Source organism: Anser brachyrhynchus (genome assembly GCF_964034855.1).
Source record: "Anser brachyrhynchus genome assembly, chromosome: 15".
Lineage (NCBI taxonomy): Eukaryota > Metazoa > Chordata > Aves > Anseriformes > Anatidae > Anser > Anser brachyrhynchus.
This window is the reverse complement of record NC_137733.1, coordinates 11537809-11564464: the sequence shown is the minus strand read 5'-3', so window position 1 is coordinate 11564464 and position 26656 is coordinate 11537809. Positions and strand designations below refer to the sequence as shown.

The 26656-nt window shown below is 40.5% G+C and overlaps 1 long non-coding RNA gene across 2 annotated transcripts; it reads right to left on the bottom strand.

Moving 5' to 3' along the window:
- Positions 1–15584: 15584 nt before the first annotated feature.
- LOC308178193 lies at positions 15585–25923 on the bottom strand. 2 transcript variants are annotated; one of them, XR_013939627.1, is made up of 5 exons: positions 25859–25923; positions 24252–24414; positions 22086–22292; positions 18700–21990; positions 15585–16777 (listed from the first exon to the last, which is right to left on the bottom strand). It is a non-coding gene; the product is annotated as an uncharacterized lncRNA (long non-coding RNA). The 2 variants fall into 2 exon arrangements; XR_013939626.1 differs by having other exon boundaries at positions 18700–22292.
- Positions 25924–26656: the final 733 nt, after the last annotated feature.

Sequence of the window (26656 nt, the reverse complement as noted above, 5' to 3'; positions counted from 1 at the left end):
GTGTAACACTCATTACACCATTTCCATCCCATAACCCCAGGTCTTCAACTCAGACACTACACTGTGAGCCTGCCAAATGGACTCAGTGAGATGCCCATGCTGAGGTGTATTACTTGCCTAAATAGAAATCTTCTTCTTAGCCAGTGTTTTGTGTCTTCTTCCCCTTCACTAACGAATGATCTTTAAAAAAATATGCCTAATCTTATTTGCTCTGCATATACAATAGGACAGTTGAAGATTTCTTTATTTCTGGTTAGAGCAGAGGATACTGAAGGCAATACAGCTTTGCTAATTTTCACTAGCAGAGGATCTGGCTTGACGTAACCATGTTATACATGCCAATAACACTGAGAGGTAACCAACTGTTTTATTCCAACCACTATGCATTTTATTCCTTGAGGAATTTTGCAATATGTGATTTATAAAAATTACTTGCATATATAATTAACACAACGATGACTATTTTCTGAACTGTAACTTTTCCTCTAATTTTGGTTTCCTACACAAATCTAGCCAAGTCTTAGCAAAGAACATATCATCAGAAGAAAGTTATTGCAACAAAGCCAGAATATCTATATCTATAAAATAATATCTATAAATAATATCTATAAAATAATGCCAATATTATTTTTTAGGAAGAGAAATGCATAGTAATTTCCTCTTAAATTAAAAAAAAAATAAAAAAAAGTATTTTAAGAAACTGGAGGATTCAAAAATAATTTTTAACATTTTTATAGAGTACTTTTAAGGTTATACTGAAAACGCTATCAGTTTAAGAAATCTGAGTCAGTTCCATATATGAATAAAATTAATTCGGCATACACAGCATGCCTTACTGAAAAGGAAAATGATCCTTAATACATTACATGTTAGTTTTCATTTGGAAGGAGACAAAAGAAATTGATGGCAAAGCATATATATTGTTGTAATGCACACACACGGCTCCACTGTACATACTCTAAGGGGCAACCATTTCTCTGATTTATGCAGTGAGTTCACCGGTCTGGTCTCTGCAGGGACAAGAAAACAAACAAAACGTGCTGTGTTTCAGAAATAGCACACGTCTCCTAGACCATGGTAGAAAAGCGACTGCTCACTACACACAGCAAAAAGTGCGCGTGAGGTGCACGAGCACTGTCTGGTGGGACGGCCCCATCCATAGGGCTGGATCCAGCCTAGGATAGCTGTGATCCACTGGTGGAAGAAGACCAGCAATGGAGCAGATCAGAAGGGCCATCTTGCCTACCATCATGTCCTGTGAGCACATACACGGCAAGAGCAGAGCATGACATAATCCTTCTTCAGTTCTCCTTCAGGTTTTGGCCACATTGTGGCTTCAGGACCTCTGAGCTGCAAGGTAGCATGTGAACCCTTACGTTTAATAGCCACCAGTGGACAAATCCTCCGTTAACTTACTGAATTCTTTACAGGCTCTACAGCCTTCACAGCTTTGTGTGGCGCTAGGGACTTGTTTCTGTAGCTGATTACTAGTGCAGAGCAACTACATATATACCAATTCTTTTTCACTGATCCAAGCCCAAGTACAACAGAGAAAAAAAACTCCTGAGCAGTGATCTGGCTCTTCATGATTTAAACACGTGGCTCTGAAACAAAACACTGCAAAGGCTTGCCTAGACCACACTTTCAAGACACATCCAGCTGTGAACGTCCAATGACTTATGTCTGAAGAGATTAAAATGTGTGTGCCCATAAGTGGTAAGCCCTGATGTTGCTTTGGATAGGCTCTTGGGCAAGGTGTTCAAATTGCTGAGCTCTGTCTTCGAAAGTGAGGAGATATATCTGAAGCTGAATGTGAAAAGCAGCTCCATGAAGCCAAAGCAGGAGCCAATGCATCAGCTAGGATTAAGTCGTTGCTTGAAAGATTGCAACCCTGATGGGATCTATGCCAATTTCTGATAACCAGGCTCCACTTCATATTGGCTTTCACTGACGTGGGTCTGGCAAGCAGAATAGCTCCTTTTCTTCTTGTTAAATTTGGAAAAATAAAATAATAATAATAAAAAAGAACAATTCTGAATTATAAGCAAAGATAAAGATAGGCACAGGAGAAATATATAATGAAAAAGTTGATTTTCCACAGTATTATAAGCCTTTGGGCATCAAAGAGCTTCCTTTTCCCTCCTGAGTCATTACAATCCATTAAATCAAGACCTCAGGATCTAAAAGCTGTAAGCAATTAGACATTGACCAAAACAAACCATTTTGCTGCTGTGTCTATTGTGTCAGCAACATTCACATTCATGCAGAAGACCCAACAGAAAAGGAGATATAGTCAATAAGTCAAGAACTGAAATACTTTCTTCTTCTTTAATTGCTCCTTTATGTTAGGAATTTGCATTTTAATAACTCCCTAATTATTTATTTACTCAGTATGGTCCACAGTATGCAATTTAAGGTGTTTTAACTGCATGTTTAATTGACTGTACATAATAGATATTGGTGAAATGTTTATAATTAGGAAGAGTATAAAATCTCTATTATATGTAAGTAATAGTTACTGCTCTATTCCAGGGACTGTTTTTAAGAAGGATTGTAAAAGTAATTAAAAACCAGAGCTAACCTAATCACAAGAACCTCTACATTTCTAAGTGTCTTTATTTGAAAAAACAAAATAAACAAACAAACAAAACAACAACAAAACAACAACAACAGGACTGTCAAGAACTAAATCATTTTCATTTCTGTTCATGTCATTGTGCCTCTTCTCCACCAGCCATTCTGATGGGCAGAGCTCGGGTCTGTCAGCCTGGACTTTTATCCTTAACTGACTGTCCTTGCTATTGTAGGCTTAAGACAGCCTTTTAATACTACCTTAAATGCACTTTCCTGTGGTTGAATTAATGATAATGGTGAGCATCTTGGCATCAGATATGTTCTGCTTTAGTGCTACTTTAGTGTCTGGAAACTCCAGTTTCTGGCATCAAAAGGCTCCAGTCGCTTCCACAAGTTCTAGAAATAGCTGTGACCTACTGTTTGCACCATTTCTATCCCTTCATGCTAACCCAAGAACCTAGAAACAGAACGTTACTGAAGTATAAGCCCTTTTAGTGCTTGCTGCTTGATAACTTCACTTTTCCTATTTAATTGCAGGTTTCATGTTTACAGTACGAAGAAGGACATCTTGTAAAGGCACCTTTTCATGTGTGGACCGACCATAAAAATGTAGGTAGGGGCTTCTTTTCCACCGTGAGTGCCCCTGTGGCATTCAGAAATGTCTCGCTGCTCAGTTATCAAGTGGAGCTATTTAAGAAATAAAAAAAAATCCCCAAATACAACTGACACCTACTGGGTTACCTCAGACCAGACACTATTTCATCGTGTGGGACCAAATGTCAAGCTAGACAAAGAAGGCAAGTATACAGTGAGTTGGGCTATTGTGGAGATGGAGAGGGAATAAAAACAATGTGGACAATAGTGACATTTCTGTCTGTCCAGTGGGTGCAACACACCCACTTGCTTACTCTGAAAACCTTGTGGGGTGCAAGTTCTAGTAGTTAGCATTGTTGTTATTAAAATCCACTACAGTGTATGTAAGCCATTAGATTTCTTATTGTTAATAACTGCAATTTTCTTAGTTAATCTAGATGAAAATAGATTAATTAAAAGTTACCCTAATTAGTATGATTATTGCACCAAATAAAGAGGTAACACATTAATGTTCTCCTGAAGCACACTTCTTTTCAGCTCTCCCCTTCAACTGAAAGATTTAGCATATGACTGACTCAGTAAATTACTGATTCATTGATTTATGCTTGGGAGGATGAGAAAGTTATTTTGAATAGAATAAAATCTACAACATACTGATGTAAGAGACTCCTTGTAAGATTCCTCATACTGTAAATCACTCCATTTCTCCCAGTTCAGGGATTTGGAGCACTAGCTAAACCAGCTTTTACCATGAGGGTTCAAGAACTGTTTATTTTTCTTCCAGATAGGGTAGATTGTGCTTGTTGTAAGTCAGTTGAGGTGAGGAGCTAGGGAGGAGGGATAATGAACCTACAGGATATAAAAGCTAATAACAGCTCTTCTTTTACACAAGACCACGAACCACTTGGCAATATAAGATCAAATGTGCAGACAGACTCCTACTCCAAACACATCTAGTCTTTTAAGAGTTATTACTTTTTTTTTTTTTTTTTTTTTTCATTTCATGGTATGAACATCTTCCTACTTAGCTTTACACTGTGAATGTAACCATCACAGTAGTCCCATTAGGCAAGTAGTATCCCTGCCAACGTCTCTGGGGAGAGCTCATCTCAACTCTTATTGTTCCACTCCTTTTGATTGCTTAGGTGACAAGAAGTAGATGGCTCTTGCATCTGGTAGACTCAGTCACTGAAGTGTAAGACCAAATTAGATCCTCCAAAGCACCTTGGAGGTATTAAACCACTAAAGTACTTAAGCTGTAATTACTCATGTAATTCCAGCTCTTCCTTTGCAATATGGGCTCATCTACACCACAAATACAATGCCAGCAAGGGATCTAGTTATGACAGAGTTACTTGACTGGGGAAGAAACCAGTTATAACAAGAAGGGTGAATGGGATCTGTGTAGCTTGGTGTTCCTCTTATTTGAGAAATAATTATTATTTTCATTTATTCTTTCTGAAAACTTTTCAGACGAGAACTCAAGAAAATTAAAGAGAATCATGAATGTACTTGGAAAATGCTAGTCTGATTTGTGAATGTTTCTGCTCCCGCAGACCTCTGTTTGCTGAACAGCATCCAGCCCCAATGAGCTTGGAGTGGAAGTGCGCTGGTTCATTTGCCAGGTACCTACTAACGTCTCTGTCAAGTCAGTGCAAATACTACATCTTTCCCTGCTTTAGTGTATGTGACCACAAGGTGGTGTGCTCAAAGGTCAGTTGTTCTGAAGTGTGTGCATGTTTTGTATAATTTTCCTTTTAGTAAATGTAGCAATCTGTTTCATATAATGAACACTGTGTTTTCTTAAAACCTCTTTAAAAGGTTGTCCTGAGAAGATGTTTTTCTTCATTTTTTGTTTAACACCATTTCTGTTCCATTAGTAGCTTTCATAACATGGTGGTAAAACCATGCAAGAATAACAGCAACGCTACATTTATATCACATTTTATATCAGAAATCCATGTGATCTACACATTGCAAAGTAAAACATAATACTCTTGAGATCCTGTGTATTTCAAACAATAACTGAAGGGGAAATTATTCCAGCAAAGTCCCAAGGAAAGGCCTGAGTGAGGGTAAACAGGTCTTTTTGGCTGAGAGCAGAGGACAGAGCAATTGCTGCTGCTGGACTTCCTGGAGGATTTGAGGTCAGCTCCTGTGGATAAACTCCGACCGCACTGCAGGAAGCAGGGTTGGGAGGTAAGTGGTGGTGAGTCTGGATTTATGTCTTGGATTCAGCAAATGTCCCCAGACTGGACTAGAAGTCTCCTGGAGATGTCACGGTGAAGATGTTAAAGGCTGGTGCGAGAATACCTTTAGTGTTTTAGGCGGCTGGGAGAGTTGTAGCCTGAAGTGAAAAGGGATTAAGTGGTTTGTACAGGTTCATGCATGAAATCCCTGCAGTTTTTGAACTTCTTGGTTCCTATCCACTGAATTTATCTATGAAGCCATCCTCTTCTCTCAGGTAGACCAGGAGTCACTGAATGTGTGGGGTGTTGGCCTGTTTGCAAAATATTTGCAAGTGCTGAGAGGTCTGGTGGAAGTGTTTTAAGTATGCTGGAAAATTAACATCACATTACTGAAGAAAAGCCAATTCATCAACAATGTGGACTTCAGAAGGGCCAAAACTCTGTTTGTTTCATTTCCTCTGACCATTTCTGTTGGTCACAGAAGCTCATCAAAAAAACCCCACCACATAATCAATTAAAGTTTAATGCCCTGTGGTTCATGAAAGAATAAAAAAGTTTTCTGAAAGATGCTTTTAAAATTGTAAACAAATCCTAACCTTCCCTGAAGCTCAGTTTCCCAGTGAGGTTAAAGCAGTTGTTTAGTCCTGCATTAAGGTTTGCAAAGGCTCCTGAAAGGGCTGCCTGAGGAGGAGAAAAATGGCCCAGTGCAGATGGAGTACTTGGGGCAGCTGCTGCACAAAGCTTTCTGACCCAGAGTCTTTTAGAGCAAGGACTGCAGGAGATGGGATAAGTAACTTTGGCCCCAGTCTTTCTCAGAAAATACATGACATAGCTACACTAGCAGTTAGCAAAGAGGGATCTCTTTGAATGTCCATCACTGAAGACAGCTGTGGCATTTCTCTTGGTGGCTGGACTCCATTTTCCAAGGCAAGGGAAATTCCAGTGAAACTTCAAGATCCATCAAGGTGGTGCAGCTCTTATTCATCACCTTCCTGACATCCAGACTTGAAATTCTAAACAGTTGCCTTAGATCAGTGCCAGGGAAACAATTTTTGTTCTCCTCAGCTTCACTCACAGTCCCTAGTAGAGCACAAGACTTGATGATCAAGAAGGGAGGGTTCACCAAAACTTCTTTATTTATAACTGTGGTGAAATGACAGGGCTCTCTCCTCAGCTTATCTTTTCACGGACCACTAATGTCTGTTTCTGGCACAACAAATGGAGCCAGAACAATTACAAAGGTCCACCATAAAAACACTGAAAAGGCAGAACACAAAACTTAAACTATTGTGGCAGAAGTAACATCTCATACACTAGCAATCAGAGGAATGCCTGAATGCCTTCTAGCATTTTGACATTGAAATTCTAAGTACTTTTTTTTTTTTTGTAAAGTTACTGGCATGATATTAAGAAACTCAGTGGAGATCTGTTAAATGCATAACATCCCTGCACAAAGGATACGTTCTTTCACCAGATTTCTTCCTTTAACCCATACTTCCCTTGGGTACTTGTATGCTCTGTGGTTGCCAACCGTGATTTTGCAAACTTGGTCAAAACATTTCAGTGGGACCAGTCACCACCTTTCCTCTCTATCATCCTCACAAATTTTCAGTCACAGCCTTCATTGCTTTCAGTCAATTTTCCTTTTGCTTTCCAATAAATCCTGCTAACCTTATTTCATTAGAAAAGCCTAGAGGTTTCAACTCTAAAGAACGAACTTCTGACAAAAGATAAGGATTAAGATAAAAAACTAAGGTTTTTTGGCAGGTGACTACAGCATGGCATAGTGATAGATAAATCTTAAGCAGATGACTTAGCTGTATTTCAGTCTCATTGGAGTATGATGGAGGGTAATATTTATAAAAAATACAAAATAACTGTTATGGACAAAACTGTTCCTGTAGGGAATAACTAATGTAAACTCGGCTTACTGACTTTTACTTATCTTATAAAATACCATAGCAGATGCTAGAGGTGTCACTTTGATTTGGATTTAGCAGCTCACAGCAGTTCACAGACAGTCCTGTTCAGAAATATTGCTATAGCCTATCTGAAATCTATAACACAGTGTACAGAAGGGTACAAACTTATCTAAACCTGAGGTTTCAGGTTGGGCTGCAATGAAAGTACATGCCAGACTTGTGGTATTGCTTTAGATTTAGTTTTCACAAAGGTAAAATGGCCTTGGACCCAGGACGTGTCAATTAACATCAACTCCAGTATCTTCCAGCTAAAACCATGGCTGGTGTCAGGTCAGATTAATGTTAGCAAAGATACATTGAGGAGGACCATTATAACAGGTGCAGCCACAATCTTAGAAAATGGAGAAAGCCAGGTGGCATCATTTCATAACCTCTTCTGTAAGAAATGAAGGCAAAAGTCTTGCCACACTGCCATGATTTTTGGGACACTGTTGAAGCCCTGTTTGCCCTTTAAACACATATTCCCCTAGAGACCACCAAAGTTATCTGCCTTTACGTCATTCCCAAATTTGGTGTCCGTGCTGCAATTAACTAATTCTCCTACGTAAAATGAACTGAACCATTTCTGCTCATACTGCCTGTTAGGATAAAGCTCCAAAACTGAGGTAATCACTGTCCCAAATACCCGTGTCTGAACATGCACCATGTCTAAGGCCAAACTGCGAATAAATCACTCCTTCCAGTCCCTCCTCTCCATAGCTGTACTTTTTTTACCCAGGTAGCCTGATAGCATCCTGCTGCCCTGGAGGCTGGACCCATTCACACAGCTCTGCCTTTCTTCTCCCTACTGCTGCAAGACTTGCTTTAAGCCCACTTTGTACCAGGTGTGTTATCTAAATTAGGGACCCCCACAATTAAATTAGTAACAAACAAAACCTAATTGCATTGTAAATAAACACCTCTCGTGACAAACAGGCAGCACGCTCCTGAGATGGTAAGTTTCTCTTGTCTCCCCCTCTTCCCACATCCTCGTGCTTTTGCTTCAGGGTGTGGGAAGAGTGGTATAAACCTCAGAACAGGGGTCCCCATTCCTCATGTTGCCATTAGTACAGGGAAAGGTCTTCCCTACCATGGGAAAAGGCAGATACCAGGATCCTATCTGATGTGAATAACTGAAGCAGCATAGTAAGTGGTGAAGAGGCTATGGTCTTCTGAGCCTTCATCTCTTTTTGCTGATTGCACAATGCAACAGAGGAGGAATTTTAAGACTTTGTATTTTAAAAATATCTGTAACTCCCACTCAAAGCAAGTGATTTGCAGAAATTGCACAAGTGGACATAGTGGCTCAAAACTTGGTTTTGTCTGGAATAGTGAAGGCAGGTTGTTAGCAATCAGCCCATCTCTTGTCCTCTTCCTCAAAGGAGGTAAAGCTGATCTAATTATCATGTCATCATTATCATGTGTTCATTATGAAGATGGGGAATGTTAGAACTATACACTTAGTTGGCTTTAACTGTGACCAGAGAGTAAAACTGGCCCTGAATAGTGCAGCCATTTAGTACCTGTCTTAGTACAAATGCTGCTGATTTGTCTGTAGAAAAAGATAAGTTCACTGCTGAAGAAAGAAAATCAAGATCATTAACATAAAGCATAAGGAAAAGATTAAAAAGAACCTACCTTCTATAGCCCCATACTCCTACTCCATACAGTTCCTACATCAACTGATAACTGAGGTGTTTATAAAAGTTATCTTCACAAGCATTAAAAAATCCAATGAATCAGAAGAAATCATGAAGTTGAACATCACTGCTAGCAGCAGAGGTCTGAATATATCTGTAATGGATGTAGGGAGGGAACTGTGCATTTTACTCTTAACTGCGGAGTGACTGGAAACAGCTTGGTTGGTGCTTCTGCATCAGCACGGCATGGTTCCTTAATAAGACATCTTGTAGTATGCCATTATATGTCTTCAGGCTCTTCCATGTTATATCACACCCCAGTGTTTTAATACTTCCATTTGCATACCTCAGAAGACCTTGATATAAGGCTATGGAAGTCAAAGTGATCCTTTTCCTTCACTTCCGTAGGGTTTAAATCAAGCCCTAGATGTCCACCTTTTGTGGCTTTTGGTTTCATAGAACATTTGATTTTCCATTACTTCCTTTTCAGCTCCAGACCCAGCTAATGCTGAAATCTGTGCCTCCCCAGTTAGTCGAGACCCACCTTCTAGGACTTTATCTTAACTAGAAGTGGTCATCTGGGTTATTCGGAAATGTTTCTGTAAATACACTCCTAACGGATGTCTGTGTAATTAGAGTCCCTTATGAATATGATAACATGTGGCTTGGGATAAAGTACTAATTTATCTATGAAACATTCTCAAATCCAACTGGACTGTAGTTTATGTCCAATGAGTTTCTCTTTGTTTTTTACTCCATGCATTACATTTGGATAAATTCATCACAACCATGTTAATGTTTCCTTCTAATGAGATTAAAAACTCTCAAAAAATTATCTTCAAAATTCAGAGCAGTAGTACTAAGAATTAACCAGATAGCTTTGACTTCTACCCTCTACTGCAGGGCATATATAATTTGCTCATTTAATAATGATTTTAAAATGTTTAAAATCTAAACAAAACAACAAGTTCCTACTCTTGTATTCAGGTGTGATTTATCTCCTTTTCGTGATGAGACAGGAGTAATAATTATATAAGCCCTTGAGCTAGTATACACAAGCATTAAAGTGAATTATGACATGATCAGACTGCTAAGAAAGCCACAGTTATTTTGCAGAGATGGGGCCAAACTCTGCTCCCCTGTAACTGATTGCAATGCTGGAGAAATCAGCAGAGTTACCTGCCTGCAAGAGTTGGTCCATGCAATCTGATGTAAATTTGAGCTTTTAGCATTGTCATACTTGTGTGCTCTCCTGCCAAGATAATAACACTGAAACAACATGATAATTGTTCAGTTTTACATTGTAAGTGCACATCTAACACTTTGTGAAATAATGAGAACAAAACAAGAGATTACTCAAATACACAGATTTAAAATATGTGTGGTTTCCGGATTCAAGGCATAAAGGAGGAAAACAAAAGAATTCTAAAGCTACAATAGTTTGACCAAAGATCAGAGAAGTCAATGGGACTCTTTCCATTTTTCTTTCAATGAGATTTAGATCAGATCCCTTTGGGGAGTCACAACGAAGTTTATTTGCATTATAAATATACAGTTGATATGTCAAGTTATACTACCATCATGAGAAAAAGATTACATATGGAGTCGCAGCCCAACTTAATTTCACATGAAAGAAAAAATATATTAAGTAACTATTGCCAAATTCTAAAGGGAATGACATTTGACAAGGAAAACATTCATACTTCTTAGATACAATCACTAAGTTTTGTTCTTTCAGTGGTGATAAGTCTATTGCACCCACTAATGAGCAATCTGTCCCTCTTAAAGAGTAATCCTTGCTGAACTTTTTCCATATCTTCCTCCTGATCTTATATTGTGCCTTAACTGGAGGAAAATATTGTCTGTTTTCACTCTGAAATAGTCAACTACTAGTGGAGATAGGGTAGGTATAATAGTTGTGACTAACTCATTTTTGAAATAGATTTGTTTGTTGTCTCCATGGATTTATGGGCAATAACTAATAAATCAAGCTAGCAATGACTGGATTGATTTATAAATGAGCTTCTTGTTTTCCTGTAGTGAAAACAAAGCATAAGTGCAAATGTAATTTCTTTTTTCCAGTCACAAACTAGACTGTCCGGTTTATGGCTTTCATTCTCTGAGTGTCGTATGTATATAAACAACATCCTACTTCAGGATGAACCACAAATTAAATACCTCTGCACTTAAAAAATATTGTTAATTACACAGGAAAGTGATATGGAAAAGATCCTTTGACATGATTTACAGCAAAATCTCTTCTTTACTTTTCGAAAAATGAAGTGATCAACACACTTTCATCAGGCACTCAATATCCATATTTTTCAGCCATTGTCATTTATAAACATAGCTTGGTTTTGGTGTGTAGAATTCTCATTAGACTCAGAGCTGTTTGACATGTTTTGATAACTCAAAAACCAAGTCAAAATCTCAGCAATGTGAAAAAAACACATTTGTTTATTTTCCTAAATGACCCTACTTGAATTCTCTCCCTAAATTAAAAATATTGTAATATCTGGTGATGTCCCTAATTTTGAGAGATATCACTGATTTCAATCCTAAATTACTAAGTTTTCCATAAATCCCGTATTTAGTTCTGTATTCACTGATGTTGGAAAGAGGACATAACAGCATGAGAGCTAAGAAGAAAATTACAGCAAAGGGATGGAGGAGTGCTGTTTAACCGTCTGTCTCCTGAAGTCTTCAGATGGTGACTAGATGCCTACAGATAAGACATTTTTTAATCAAGAAGTTAGAGAACACCCTAGCTGAAATGACATGGAGTGAGTCATATGATAGATCAGACCAGATCATCTAACAAAATCTTCAGTCTTTAAAATATACATCCCTCTGAATTCAGTTAATAATATTTTCCAAGAAAAGATCCAAAGACAGATCTTCCTAAATCAGTTATTTCAGTGGGAAAGGTGGTGTTAGGGGACCTACATGACATTTTTAAAAAGACGTGAATATTAGAGTTGACCTAGGACAATATGACAGGCTGAAATTCTGGCTCCACTGAGTCCAAGTGGGAGTTTGAATTCAGTGAGTCCATGTTACCACCCAGCGTGTCAATGGGAAAATTGCCAGTGAAAGGCAGGAGAAAACGATATAAAATATTTAGCCCCAGGAAGCAAAATAGAAGAGATACTCTAGTTAGAAAAGACATGCTAGTCCCTGGTTCCCAACTCTCCTGAAAAAAATAAATAATACATGTGTGTATATAATAATATATAACATATATATATATGGGCCAAATGAAGAGTGACATCAGATTTACTGGTCGGTCTCAGCACAAGACATATGTGAAGAAAAAGGCTGTTTTTTCTTTTAATACATGAAACCAGTAACTGAGGGAAGTGAGAAATTGCATAGATTGAACAAAATAAAGTTCATTAGCAGGTTTGCAGTCACGGAATGGCTGAGGTTGGAAGGGACCTCTGGAGGTCCTCATGCACAACCCCCTTACTCAAGCTGGGTCACTTAGCACAGCTTCCCAGGACTATGTCCAGATGGTTCCATTTCACAGAATTGTCCAAGGACATATTCCACTCTTCACCAAAAGAGTGAAAGGTTATCAGTCCTCATCAAATTTCAACGGGGATGCTATGAGACCCTTCTTCTAGGTGTAAACTCTTCTCCAGCTCTCTCAGTACTGCTCTTTCTCACACAGCCATGGATCTTCCTGCAGGAATTGCTCGATATGTGGGTAGCTAATAAACTTACAGTCATTAGGAGAGGGCAGAGTGTAATTCTAATTACAGGAAACAGGAGGTACAGGGGGGAAATTTTTGGAGTGTTTTATTGTAATTTAAGTAGGCTTCTGAGACATGAGAAGCCGGCAATATTGTCAGAGGTTACTAGGAGTTTTCATGCAATTGCAAATCCATATTTCTCTGTCCTAACACACAATCTAGGCTAAGGGCAGCCAGAGGTAAGTGGCAGAACCAGGAGGAGGAAGAGAGCTATTAGCCGGCTCTGGTTTGTCTCTCCCTCTTATCAGATCGTAACTTCACAGTAGCAGCTTCAGCAGCAAACTCCTTGTAGCCCTTCCAGATTAACTTTCAAGCCTGCCTCCCTACCGATGGGAAATTTCAGATGCATGATAGCAGCTAACGAGGCAGAAGAGCAGTTCTTTCTGGCTGCAATGGGCTGTGTGGGATCTCTCCATGCCACAGCTTGGTTTCCTTTGTGTACAAGCCCTAGTGATTCCCGAGTGAGATAGAGTAGGTTAATTTGTCATTTGCTATTAGGAAGATCCCAAAAAAGATCAAGACTATGCTGTGAATGTTTGATGGGTACCTGTCTGTGTCTTTTCTAACTGGCCAAGATTTCCTCCGCTAGCATTTTAGACTTCTAAAAAACCAGTCCCCACTCAACTATTCCATGCTGGTAGGCATTCCAAACAATGGCACTGAAAAAACTGAAGTAATTTGGGATACAACTCAGCATAAGAGATCACAATCACTCTGCTGAGTTTATTCTGGTTTTATACCCACTTTATGAAACTGCAAAATAAATATGTCCACTGGTAGGATTTGAATTTTTTTTTTTTTTTTTTTTGCTTGTCAACCTGCTTTTCCAACATTTTAGATGATATTTCCTGTTTTAATCCATCCGGGGTACAATAGATTATTTTTTTCCTTGCAGTTCCCAGGGCAGAGTGAAGAAAATGGGCATCAATTTAGATTGTCTCTGCCAGGAAACATGTAATAATGCTGTCGTTCTTAAGAAAACTCTGCAACAGCAGGCTCAGACAGCTACAAGGTAGAGCACATGCATGGATTTGTCATCCTGCCTTGCTTTTAAACAACATTAGCTTCTTTGTCAATTGTGAAAAAAAAAGGGGGAAAACCCCTTGGAGGTGTGCCACACATTTATTTGTTCCTGAGCTCTTATAGCAATGTTGGCTGCAAAACAATCTTTTTTTTTCTTTTTTTTTTTCCCAAAAAGAAAGGTGAGCATCTGTGCAACTTGTTCTGAAAAGTCAACAGACGTGTTTGACAAATGCATTTTCTTGACACTTGTTGACTTGTGACATCCAAGGACAGCAGGACGCATGTGACCGTGTAAATCCAATGTTCATGACAGGTCATGAGTATAACTACCTGTCCCCTCCAGCTCCACTTCTGGTATGGAGAAGCCATCCAGTGTGGGTGTGATGTATGGGCCAGAGGTGCCCTGCTACAGTACTCGTTGTGTAGCAAACTCCAGTGACTAGGTTGGCAGAAACCTCCTTTTGCTCTTCTGCATCAATTTTAACTATTGTCTCTCTATTTAAATCAGTGACTCAGTATGACTGGTTCTTTCATGGACCCTTCACACATTTCAGGGTACCTAGAACCCTTTGAGCAACTGGAACAAATCAAAACTCTCCAAACCTGTCTTCCTTCACCTATGCTTATGTAGAAAATCATCCTTCAGCATGGCTGCACAGGCAGCTTCTCTGGCTTACATTTTCCCTGATCCAGAACATAATAAATGTGAAGAGTCTGACCAAATCCTTCTAGGATGCAAACCTTGCAGCAGTCATAAACACAGCAGTTCAGGGCTGGACAAAGCTGCAGAATCTTGGTCATAGTTCCCAGTTGCAAGGTTGCCATTTTCTGACATCACAGCTAATATGCAAGTGCCTTCACATTCAGCCTGTTGATGCTCAAAGTACTAACTTGGGCACAGTGTTGCACAGCTGCAGCAGAATATTAAACATTACAGACATGGTGGTGCTTCAGGTAAAGTTCTGTGCTGGCAAAGATCCTCAGGCCAATTCATCCACTTATGAGGGAATCACAGATTGAAGTAACCAGACTTATTTTTTTGGCTGTTGTTAAATATCAGCATTTTGGAGAACTAGGGGACTGTACCACCACTTTTTTTTTGGAACCACGTTGCACTCACTGGTTCTCAAATACAATTTTACCTGAATGTGGCAGGTCCTACTGACAGGGAATGTGTCTGACACGAGTGCATCTCCTTTTTGCTATATGCAGGATACAAGGAGGTTCAGCTGTATCTGTAATTTGTGGCTGAACGAATACAAGATCTGTGGAGTTAAACTTCTACCAGTTCCTACAATGCCTGTTTCCATTGTGATGGTAGGAAGAAGCAGCTTTCCAAAATATCACTATTCAAGACTGTAGATTATTCACTATTTTTGCCTTCACCAAGAACATGCAGTTATCGTAAAAGCATTTGCTTCTAACCATGAAGAGAAATGCCTTTTCCTGGTAGATTCTGTGCTTTCCTCAGGCTGTGTACAAGAAACAAAGCTCAGTGCTCAAAGATACCATTTAGGTGGTTGCGTTCCCCATCCTTACAGTGCCACAGACTTGGTCATCCCAGGGGCTAAGCAATGCTCTGACAAACTTGTGACACTGGGACATGGGCTGATGGTGCATTTGAAATGCATTCTACAGATCTTTGTAAGAGGGTCTAAACAGTCCAAATCTGAATGTAGAACAACATGAACTGCACCCCAGGAAACACTGAGACATACATTCAACCTGTCCAAGTGCTTCACGAGGGACCCAGTGAGCACGTGTTAAGAGGTTTGGCAATTCAGTATGAGTTCTAAAATGTACAAACACATCTGTGTCAAGCCCTAATGAGAGAGTGCCTCTGAACCACTCCAGTAAAACACCTGCAACCTGTGTGACTGTTTTGTATTGCCTTCAGATAATCACATACTGCCTTATAATAGCTGCCTTGCTGTTTAAGTTGAGGTCGTTGCAGCTCATGGAGTATGAAAATGAGGACAGGTAATACTGCTGCTGTAAGTCTTGATGGCAAAACACATTTCCCTTAAGAAATGAGTGTCGCAAGTGGTGGATGAAATCTAGTTGAGTGACGCACTTCCACACGCATTAGCACATACTTTGCCCAAAATAGAACCACTCTGTTTTAAAGAAAATCTCTGGAAGGGAAGGGGAAGACATACTCCTTCCTCCTTCCTTTTTGATGCATTAAGAGGACCTGAGATTTCCCCACTGTCCCACTTGATTTTCTACAAATTCAGCTCCTGTGAAAGTCTTAGGAAGCACTGAATGTCTTGTTCCAGATTGTCTGTATGAAGGGAGATTTTCGTGCAGAGCCCCACTGGATCCCAACAAGAAGAGATGACTAACAAAATAAATGCTTTTAATAGCACACACAACTCAGATGAGGCACACCAGCTCTTTTGCTATTGCTTCATTTACAGAAGTTTATTCGCCACAGAGGTCATCAGCAAGAGCACCCAGAGCTACCAGAGAAACCTGTAAAGCAGCTGGGACCAATTGCTAATGCTTAGGCATAATTCAGATGCTCTCAAACTAAAAAAGTTCAACAAGTGCTCCCTTTACCTCTTGCCTGGCCTCTCCTGGACCCCCACAACATCATGCTGCTGGCACATGCTCTGTCACCTCTCAAGGAGAAGCCCTGGTGCTCCAGAGCTCCCTCTCATCAGCCTCACAGCCAGTCCTAGCTTCCATGTAATAGATTCATATAATGATGCTAGAGAATTAACAACTAACTGACTGAGGTTTAGAAAGACCAGGAAAAGAATCGCAGAGCTAAGGAGCTTTCCATAGCTTAGATTGGAATTAAAAAAAAAAAAAAAGTTGGCACATGAACAATATTTAGCTTCTAATCCTCCTCTATCCCTTGTTCAGTCCCAGTGAGAGAAAGATACCTTTGCCTCTCTTTTCTCTTTTGTAGGTTTCCTCATTAATCTTCTGTTTTTCCTCCGGTGAGTCCAGCTCTGTTCCCATTCAGCCTCAGGGAAAACCCTTCAGACTCTGGAAAATATCTTCTGAATCTTCAACAGGTATTCCTCTCTGCCCTTAGGAAACATAATTCATTAAAGATCAAGAACAGATTAATTCAAATATAGCTTTTATTTACAGCATTTTTTCCTGCTCTCCCTCCACATCTCCTCTGCATTTTTCTCAGTATATTTTATTTTCACCAGCTGGACACTCCTCTCAAAAAAAACTTTCCAACACTGTAGCCCCATCAATGTTTGCAGAGTTATCCTACACACGGAGAATAAAGACCCCGTTTTATGCTTCTTTGTCGCTTAACCAGTGAAAACTGCAGTTTACATTTTCTGCAATCTTTCATGCTTTCTTTAATAAGGAGTACTTGTGCTTGTCACAAAAAATGTAACCTTAGGATTATACAGGGATAAAACTTTCTTTTGTCTTTTCTTCCAGGTGTCCATATGTCTGCAATGGGGAATCTGGCCAGCTCACAGAAACTGCTTCTCCTCCAAGAACTGCATACTGATGTAAATTCCCAGCTTATTGAAAAATAGTTTTGTTATTTTGCCATCTTGTTTGTTCTGCAATTCCACTGTATTTTTCCCTTCTCTCTTTTTATTTTGCCTCTGGCTTTTGGAAAAAAAAAAAAAGACAAAAAAAAGAGAGAGAAATGAAAAAGAAAAAAAAAAAAAAAAAAAACAAGAAATTAAATCTTATATATATCTTTACTTTGGGCCTCCCAGTGTCATAGAAAAAAACAGTGCCACTTCCAAACTTTTGTAGGAATCAATAAGAACATTCCAAAATTCAGATGCTGATTGTCCAGTGAAGAGCAGTTTGTATGAAGAAGCACAAAGGAGCTTCCAAAAAAATTGAAGAGCCTTAAAGTACGCTATTCAGCTTCTCTCCAACTTGTGTCGAAAGTGCTTAAACTTTATTGTTGCTTAATTCTTTTCCAAAATAAATTAAATAAAAACTGTAATAGCTAAAACTTGAGTAATGTTGCCCCAGAGTTTAATGCGGTCCAAACACTTCACTAAAAATTTAGGTTAGTTGTTTTAGATTAGTTTTCCTAAGTGATTCCTGAGAAAACTTTTCCTTTTTTTTTTTTTTCTTTTCTTACATGTTTCCCTCAGCTTATAACTTTGAAAATATTTTTCTAGACTTTCAAGGTAAATTGCAGTTACACCGAGACCTGGGAAACTAGTCTTTCAAAATAAAGGAAAATCTTGTGGCCTCTGTCTTAGTTCATGAAGTCCTTGAGTTTGCCACGACAACTAGTTATATATTTTTAATTATACTCTATCCTTTCTTATTATTTTGAAAGAAATGATTAAAATAAAGAGAGAAGAATACCTTATATCGTTTCTTCTTTAAAAGTTATAAAAATTCTAGAATTTATTTTTTTTCCTATTAGGAAAAATATATAGTATATTATACATATACATATATATATATTATGTATATTATGAATATATATAATATTTTTTCCTATTAGGAAAAAAAAATTGTGAAAAAATTGAGAAGACAGTGTGATATTTGATCATGAATCATCAAAACGGCACCCAGACTCCATGCTTCAACACAACAGACAGTTGCGTAGCTGTTTGCAACTTCAACTTAATTGAATGTTGCAATATGGTTTCACAATGCCACTTTCTACCTCTTAGTTTTTAAGAATCCAGTTGCTTACTATTTGAAAATCCCAATTAGGCTTCTGAGAGGAGACTTTCAGTTCTCTCCACTCCTAGCTTTTCCTAATCTTTCACCATATGACATCTCCTCCATGCCCCAGGCTAAGCTATCTGAGCAGCACATCCATGGATGTTGTTTGAGTTACTGGAGGTGCACCTCCCAGTCATAACACATTCTTATCCCTTTACGTAATGCAGCGAACTGGCAGCCTGATTCAATCATTAACAGACTTTCGTGTCTCCTCATTGCACAATGGTTAGCGTTTTAAATTTTCTCCACCAAGGTCTCTGTGTTTTTCCTGCTCTACCTTAGCAGAGCCACCATGGTTCTTGTTTGTCATCCAGAGAGCAGCACTGTTTTGGCAAATTTTCCAACCTATTTGCACGCCGTAGAGCCAGACTGTGGGAAGAGCTTGTTCTGCCTTACTCGTCTGCGTAGGTTCAGAGCAGGGCTGGGAATGCCGGGAATACAAGTGTTTATGAAAGGAAGAAAAGCGAAAAAGGGTTTTACTGAGAAGTATGATGTCACCGAGATCACAGCCTATTTCTGGAACTAAGCTGTGAAACCCATGATACATTTTGACACATAAATGTTGCCAAGTAAAACTGATAATATATAATTGTTTAATACGGTCACAGCCAACTGTTTTCCAGATAAGGAGCTGAACTCTTCTATGCAATACAGTATTTGTGGAACGTAACACCTAGCTGGTTCCATGCTTTCATTGGCTCTGGGATTACTTCCTATCATATTTAAATAAAAAGACTAGATTATTGGGTACCATAAGAACAATGGATTGCTTAATGGCCTTATGGCACTTATCTTAAGTCAATATAAAAGTTTTGAGTTTCTAAGGCTATGTCAAGGGCAGTGAAACAAGGGCCACATTCAGTCATTTGTTTATTTTTAATGCGCATTTAAGTATCTTATTTGGGGGACACAGATATACTTAGATGATGCAGTAAAATACAGATTAATTTTTTTAAAATTGCCTGTCTGAGAAACAGGATATGATAGAAAATACTATTATGTTATTATGTGTAATTTGTTCTAGATAAAAATAATGATCAAAAAACCTCTTGTCTCTTTGCCATAGTTCATATTTGCCTGTGATGGAAGTCTGTTTCGTATAGCATCCTTCACAGGAGCTTTGTTCCTAAAAGGTTGACAGGGCTCTGTAATAAAATTATGGTGTTATTAGAAGTAAGTAATACCAAAAAAGAAGAGATACTATAGAATTATAGATATGGAAGGGAAGGGATAGGTTCAGATATGAAACAGATAGCCCAGAAATGTACGAAAACTGCTCAAAGGGGCTCAGGGCACAGAAGCAAAGAGCGAAGGCCCGGTCTCAAGGTGTGCAAGGAACAAGTGAGGGAGAAAAGGGTGAAGGCTGGGCTTGAAAAGCAAGTGGAGCATCTCTGCCATCTGCAAAAAGGCAGACATGCCACATTTTAAAGAATGTTTATGTGACCACTTCAGAGTTTCAGAGAACCAGAATTTTTAGTCTATCCTGAATCTTAGAGTGACTATGTGCTTCTCATAATAAGTCTCATAAAGTCCTTATTTCCATCATTACAGAAAATCAGATGCTTTTAAGTATAAAGTCATAGAATCTTACCATTTCTTTTTTATTTATTTATTTTAAATCAATGCTTTCTTATCCTTAACTTCTGAAATTTGTGATTAAAATAAAATAAAATTAATTTCTTCCTGGGTCTGAAGTGGATTGCTGCAGTTAAGTTGCGGATTTGGCCAGTTTACTCCATTAAAGAAAGAAAAATAAGTTGTGTGTTTCCTCCAAACACAAAATAACTTCTCTTTAGCACTGACCCTTAACTCTCTCACTGTGAGAATGCAGTGAGTGATTCTGGCCACAACCACACTGCACTTCTGACTTTTATGTTGTCTGAAGGTCTATAAACAATTCAGACCGGAGCAATTTGTGTTGGTGGCATTCCCATTTCCTTGAAAACAGCTTTTCTGCGATGACACGAGGGCAGCAGTGCAGAAGCTATGCTGTGTTATCCCTTGAATGGAGCGTGGGGGTCTCTGTGGCCAGACCCCTGTGGGAGGACAGAGGTGCCTGCACAGAGCTGCTGTGGCTACGCTGCATTTTGCCAGCTGCTTGCTAGGCTTCCAGCACCAGCTTGCAATGCTCACCTGCCCTTAACACACAACCTCACTGCTGTGGAAAGTGATCTGATGGGGTGATCAGTGAGCTCCACTGGACTGCGTTGCATGCAGTTAAGGAAGCGACATACAAGAAAGAACCACCTTGAGCCCTTTTCTTCCCAACAGCCTGTCTCTTCACCTTGCCCAGAACTGCCTGAAGGCGAGCCTGCCTTTCTCTTTTCCCTTCCTTGATACACAGAATCACTCTACTTCACTGAACTAGCAGATAAGCTTGGACTCTGTTGTCCTCTGGTTCCCTGACTTGAGCCAAAGCTTCCTGTTATTTTTCTACTGTACACTGATTTATATTTGCTTTCTTGAGTAGCACTTTCCCATATAACAGGTCACAGGCTGAATGGGAGCATGGAAGTGGGCTGCCAGAAGCCGTTTATAAGCATTGTTCTTCCTTACCCAAGACAGAATATTAATTCCAGAGGTTTCAGTATAGCTGCCAACTCAGCATCAGCTGAGTGCTAACCTTTACCGTGCACAGAGCAGCCGTTTGCTGGAGACCAGCTAACACCAGAGTGTAGTCTTGCCTGCTGAAGCTTGGATTTCTGTGTAATTGGTTCCCATGTTATGGAGATTACAAGGTCCAATTACATTCCCTTGCTGTAGCAGGTGCCTTTCTCTTGGCATGGCTCTGAGCCTGACAGCCACTTGTCTCCCATTCTGTAAAAGCTGGAGGACCAAGGTTCACCCACCTGTGTCCTTGGGCCTCCTATCTCCTACTGCTTGGCCACAGGTCTTTGACTGACAAGCCCATAGCAAACGCTCATCACAATAACTTGGGCAGAAGTTAGGCAGATGAATGCTGACCTTAGAAAGAAGAATTAGGGGGAAGGGAGAATCACCGTTCTGTGATTCTGTGAAATGTCTTAAGAACTGGTGTAAGTGTACCCTGAACCGGTCTTGCTGTGTGATTAAATGATTCCCATCAGCAACGGTGTCACAGACAGAAAACGTGGGCATTTCTGCCATTCCTCAGCCCTCAGCAATCTGCTCACTTTGGTATTTCTCGAGAGTCCCACCTCTCTCCGAGGCACTTGCAAAGTTCATAAAAATCATCAGGAGTTGGTCTTTTTTCCCCATGTGAGCACAGTCGGTAACTGCTGTCAGGTAAAATGAATAAATAAATCAGGAAGAAAATGGTAAAAAGCAAAGCAACCCCAAACTCCAATCGTTGGTTCCCCCATCTCCTGAGGTTCCCTATGGTCAGTGTGGGAGCAAGCACCCTGTATACAGCTCTGGGGTAGTGGGAACCACTGTTGGTAGCAGTGGGTCTCCAGCATGGGATTTGTTTGTGATGGAGAAAGTGACTGTTCTGGCCATGGCTGACCTGCCTGGCGTGGCTCTCCTCCATCCCACATCTCCTTCCTCCTTCTGTGCCGAGAGCCAGTTCCACCATTCATGTGTCCACAGCCTGAAAAAGCAGGTGGAGGCCACGGGGAGGAAGAAGAGAGAAAAAGCATTGGTGACCGGAGTAGCGGGGCTAAAACTCTTAAAAATATTAACTACCTCTGTGCAGCACTAGAAGCAGCAATTCCTTTGGCACAGCACCACAAGGCCAGGTGGGGCCATTGCCCAATTCTCACCAACAACCTGGATGGAAACTTCTTCCTCCACGTGTTGGGGCATGCTCCAGCACTTCAGTTCAAAGGCACCGCCAGCTGAGTGCAGGTTTCTTTTCCACAGGAGTGCGGTGCTCTCACTGCTTTCTTGTGGCTACGAGTGGTGAAGGGGAAAATAATTTGATAAGTCTGCAGAATGTTTTTATTGTCATGTCAACAAAATATTTTCTGCCTCCACAGACTGTGGAAGTACTTAGCATGCAGCATCCTTCCAGTTTTGAAAAACACTTGAAAACCACCGACAGAATCTCACTATTCCTTTTTTTAGCTACATAATGAAAAAGCAAACAAGAAATATGCTGATTCCCAAAATGAGCTAATTTTTTTTTTCTGAAGCAATTTAATTTTTTAGCTTTGATCTGATACCAGAACCCAGAGGACTTACTTGCTATTTCTAAATAATGAGTCTAATGTTTATGCTCTGAGCCTGAACTTTTCTGGTTTTGGAAAAAATGTGACTTTACATAAAAGTCCTTTGATTAAGAGATCCGCAGTCAGAGGAGTTTTCGATACAATAATGAAAAGGCCATTCAGATTGCTAACTTGAACACTGCTCAGCACGATATTACTCAAGAAGGGGAGAAGCCGACAGAACAATCACACTATTAGTCTTTGCTTTGCCAAGTGTTGTGTTAGTCATATTCCTGGTAAAATCTCCCAGAAGTGGCTAAGAGAAGCCTTATATCACATGGAGCGATGCATGCCTGATAAATGCACCCTGAACTGGGTGGTCTGTTGCTCTGGCTCTCTCCTTTTATTTATTTTTAACCCTGTTTCATTGCAGCTTTAGGAGGTGATTGTTACACAGAGGGAAAGTGCCTGGAGGAGAAACAGGGGCTATTTCCTCCTGCTATGGTACACATTCCCCTGCAGCAGGGACGGTACCTATCTGCTAAGAAGGCCCTTCCAAGAAAGACCACACCACAAAACATGGCACTTCCTTGCTTGCACAATGAGGATCACATTCCTTGCCCCATCGGAGCATGCAGGCATTGGGCAAAAGGGCTGTTGAGCACCCAGTCTCTCCCTGGGTATCAGGAGCACCTAACGTCTGCACTTATCCTGGCTCCAGCTGCTGCCATGGCTGAGAAGGTCACCCCCTGCCCTGGTCCCTGCTCCCCTAGACCCGAGGTGGAAAGAGTGACTTTAGCCCCTGCTAAGTAGGTTGGAGTTTTGAAGTTGAATGCCTGTGTTATTTATGCAGAACTGACACGTCTCTTTGTCCTGAGCCATGTGGCCCAGATTCCAGCCCTTGTATCTACAAAACATTACTCATGTGCGCGCTCCTCTTTCAAGTCCTTGATTCCAATGGGATTACTCACATGTGCACGCATACCGCGACTGTGCGCCTGATCGCAGCTCACGTTTCTGCAGAGCAGGGGCAAATCTAGCTGCTTTCAGCTGATTTACACCAGTATGCCGGAGATAAACATCTGAAACAGGAGTGGCTTGCTGGGAAAAGAAAGATCAACCTGATACCTATTTCTCCTCCTCCTCCTTATTCTCTCTCCATGTCTCCCATCTCCACTGCCATCAAGGCAGCCTGCGGGAAGGTCTGCTCCTTTGTATCATCATGGCACTGCAGCATACCAGGGGTTAAAATGAGAAGGCATTTTGATTTTGGAGATTTATTGCCTTCCTCCTGCTGTATTTGTAAAGCTCATCATTAGAGCCAGCCATCCCCACCCTTGCAGCTGTCTGTACATTTTTTTCTCTGGTTCTAGAGTTGTACTTTACTTAGGAAATTATAATTATTAAAACACACAAGGTCATGCTCTAGATGAACTTGGAAACTGTTCAAATATGTTTCAGGTTTGAAACTATTTAGTAGCTATGGCCAAGCAGTGATTTCATAACAAAAGAATGGTTAATTTCACACTTCAGATAACATTTCCCCCGGAAAGCGGTAAAGCATGTTGGTACAGAAATTATTAAAGTTCGAAAAGACTGGAGACGCATAATCAGTCATTAGTGCCGATAATGAAATATTAAAGGCAGGCTTGGGGAAGGGGCAGAATGGTACTCCTTCTATGAGTCCATGACTGTCCCTTACCTTTAAATCTCTCTTCTCTTTTAAGCTTTTTCATTTTCAGAAAGATGCTCTGACTTGGGGACTTCTAACACGGCACATCTCAAATGCACAAGTGGAATTCTGCTCTTTCTGCAGATGATGCACTTCTGGTTGTATGTCACTGGACCACATCATCAGGACACTCCTAAAATTACAATTTGCAAACTATACACTGAAATAGCAGCAAAGAAATCACCAATATCCCTCTCCCTGAGTTACCTTCCTGTGTTTTTTGGGGCTGAGGGAGGACAGCAGTGGCAGGTACTTTGTGGCCTTCCCAGCAATCTCCATCTAAATTAAGCACTGCTTTTCTGTCACAAACTGGGAAAGGGATTTTCACAAAGCAAGTTTTGAAAGATCAAACCTCCTTTGTGCAGACAGCAGCCTGAAATGCTTCTCTGTAAGCCTATGTGAGATCTGTGGCTAAAGTAGATTGATCTTGACTGTTTTTTGTTTTTTGTTTTTTTTTCCCAAATAAAACCTCAGCAGCCCTTCAAAACAACAAAAAACTACTAACCAACCAACCAAAAAAAAATTAAAAAAAAAAGAACACTAGACATTACTAATCTTTCCTCAGTATTTTTCCCCTGTAAAGAGCTACAGCCCAGCCAGGGTCACCCAGACTCAGCCATGCCCTCAGGTCTCCAGTCTCACCCTGCACTGGGGGAAAACACAAAGCACATTTGACTTTTGCAGCTGGAGCTGTGAAAATCTGCTCAACAGAAAGCCAGGAGGTGACAGATTTTATGAGCACATCTCAGAGGCAAATGCTATTGCCACCTGCATGTGTCACTGCCATGGCTGGAGGGTAGCATTGGACTCCACTCTGTGGCTTTGGAGGAAATCATTGAAACTCCTGGGTGCTTGGGGATTGGAAAGGTGATGCTTCATCTAGGTTACAGCCCTAGCTGAGGGTCTTTTATTTTCTCAGCTTTGCATAGGTATGGACATGCACACAGACCATCTCTGAATCATTTCCCAGCAGTGGCAATACAGCTGCTCAGCAAGGATGCCAAGGGGCTGAGCCTAACCTTGGAGTTTTCCTCCTTGCTGAGGTATCACATTTTATTTTTCATTTAGAAAGATCTTGCTCATTACTTTGTAAGGAAAAAAAAAAAAGGAATGGTAACGAGCATAGGAATGGTAGTGAGCATTCAATGCCAGTTTCATTTTTCATCATCGTTATCAAGCTTTGGATTTTAACTTTGGAATGTCCTTATCTGAAATGAAATCAAATAAGCGCTTTGTGGCGGGGGGTCCAACACTCCCTCCTCACCTAAGGGAGCTTGTGCAATGCGGAGCATTTGCCCCACCACTGCATGCTCAGTTCACTTCACCTAAGCTGACACACATACACGTGTACCTACAAGTAGTGCCACATGCGCATATAGCTGGTAACATAGCCAAGCAAAATTAAATGCACGTGAAACCCAAAGCACATTTTTTATGACCATGGGGGGCATGGCAGGGTGTAAGCAGGGCCCCATGCTCCTGACTGACATGAAAACAAGCTCTGCAGAACAGCAAGACCCAGGAAAGTGTTTCATGTCATCCAGCCTCATGGTCCATGTGCTTCAGAAGAAACTTACCACGTCTGGCTTCTTTCAAAAGCTGGCACAGGAAGAAAAGGGCCCAAGGACTTGCTGATGGACTAACGGATGGCTAATGCACTCAGGTGCACCATTTTGCCTCATTTAGAGAAATCAGGCTCAGTTAGGAGCTACAGTTGTGTGCCCACGATGTAGACAGCTGGAAAGCTGAAACTGGAGAACAGGCTTGGGCCTGGGCTTGCTTGCAAATATGGATGCGGACACCTAGTTTTTTCTCCCGACACCTTTCACACCGTGAAAGCCCACAAAAAAAGCAAGTTTATTCCTGCCTCTGCTCCTACCCCATGAGGGATGGACAGAATGAGCCCAGGCACCATGTCATCTGCTTTCTGTGGGGTAGGGAGAGCTCGGCTGAGTCCCACGCTTGGATCTGGGAGGGCTGGCAGCCCTCTGGTTCCTCTGCAGCTTCCAGGCTTTTGTTTCATCCTGAACCTAATGGGTGAATGGCAGCAGAGTTCACGAGGATTTTCAAATGAGCTCAGAGGAGCTTGTTCATGAGAATTTGAATCCTTGGCAAATAGCCCACAATAGCTGATATTTTCCAGTTTATGGGGGAGTGTGTTTTCCAGCTATGCGTATTCTTTAACTCGCATAACCGACACATTATTTTAATGCTAATTCCTCTGCATCCCCTTTGGAACCATGTGCGCTCTTTGGAAGGGCACATGCCCCTGTCTGAAAGATTCATGTTTTTTTTCATATGGGTCTCCACTCTCTCACTCCCGTGTAGGAAGTTTGGCTGCTGGATAACCTAGCTTGGCTGCACGGGAAGTGGAA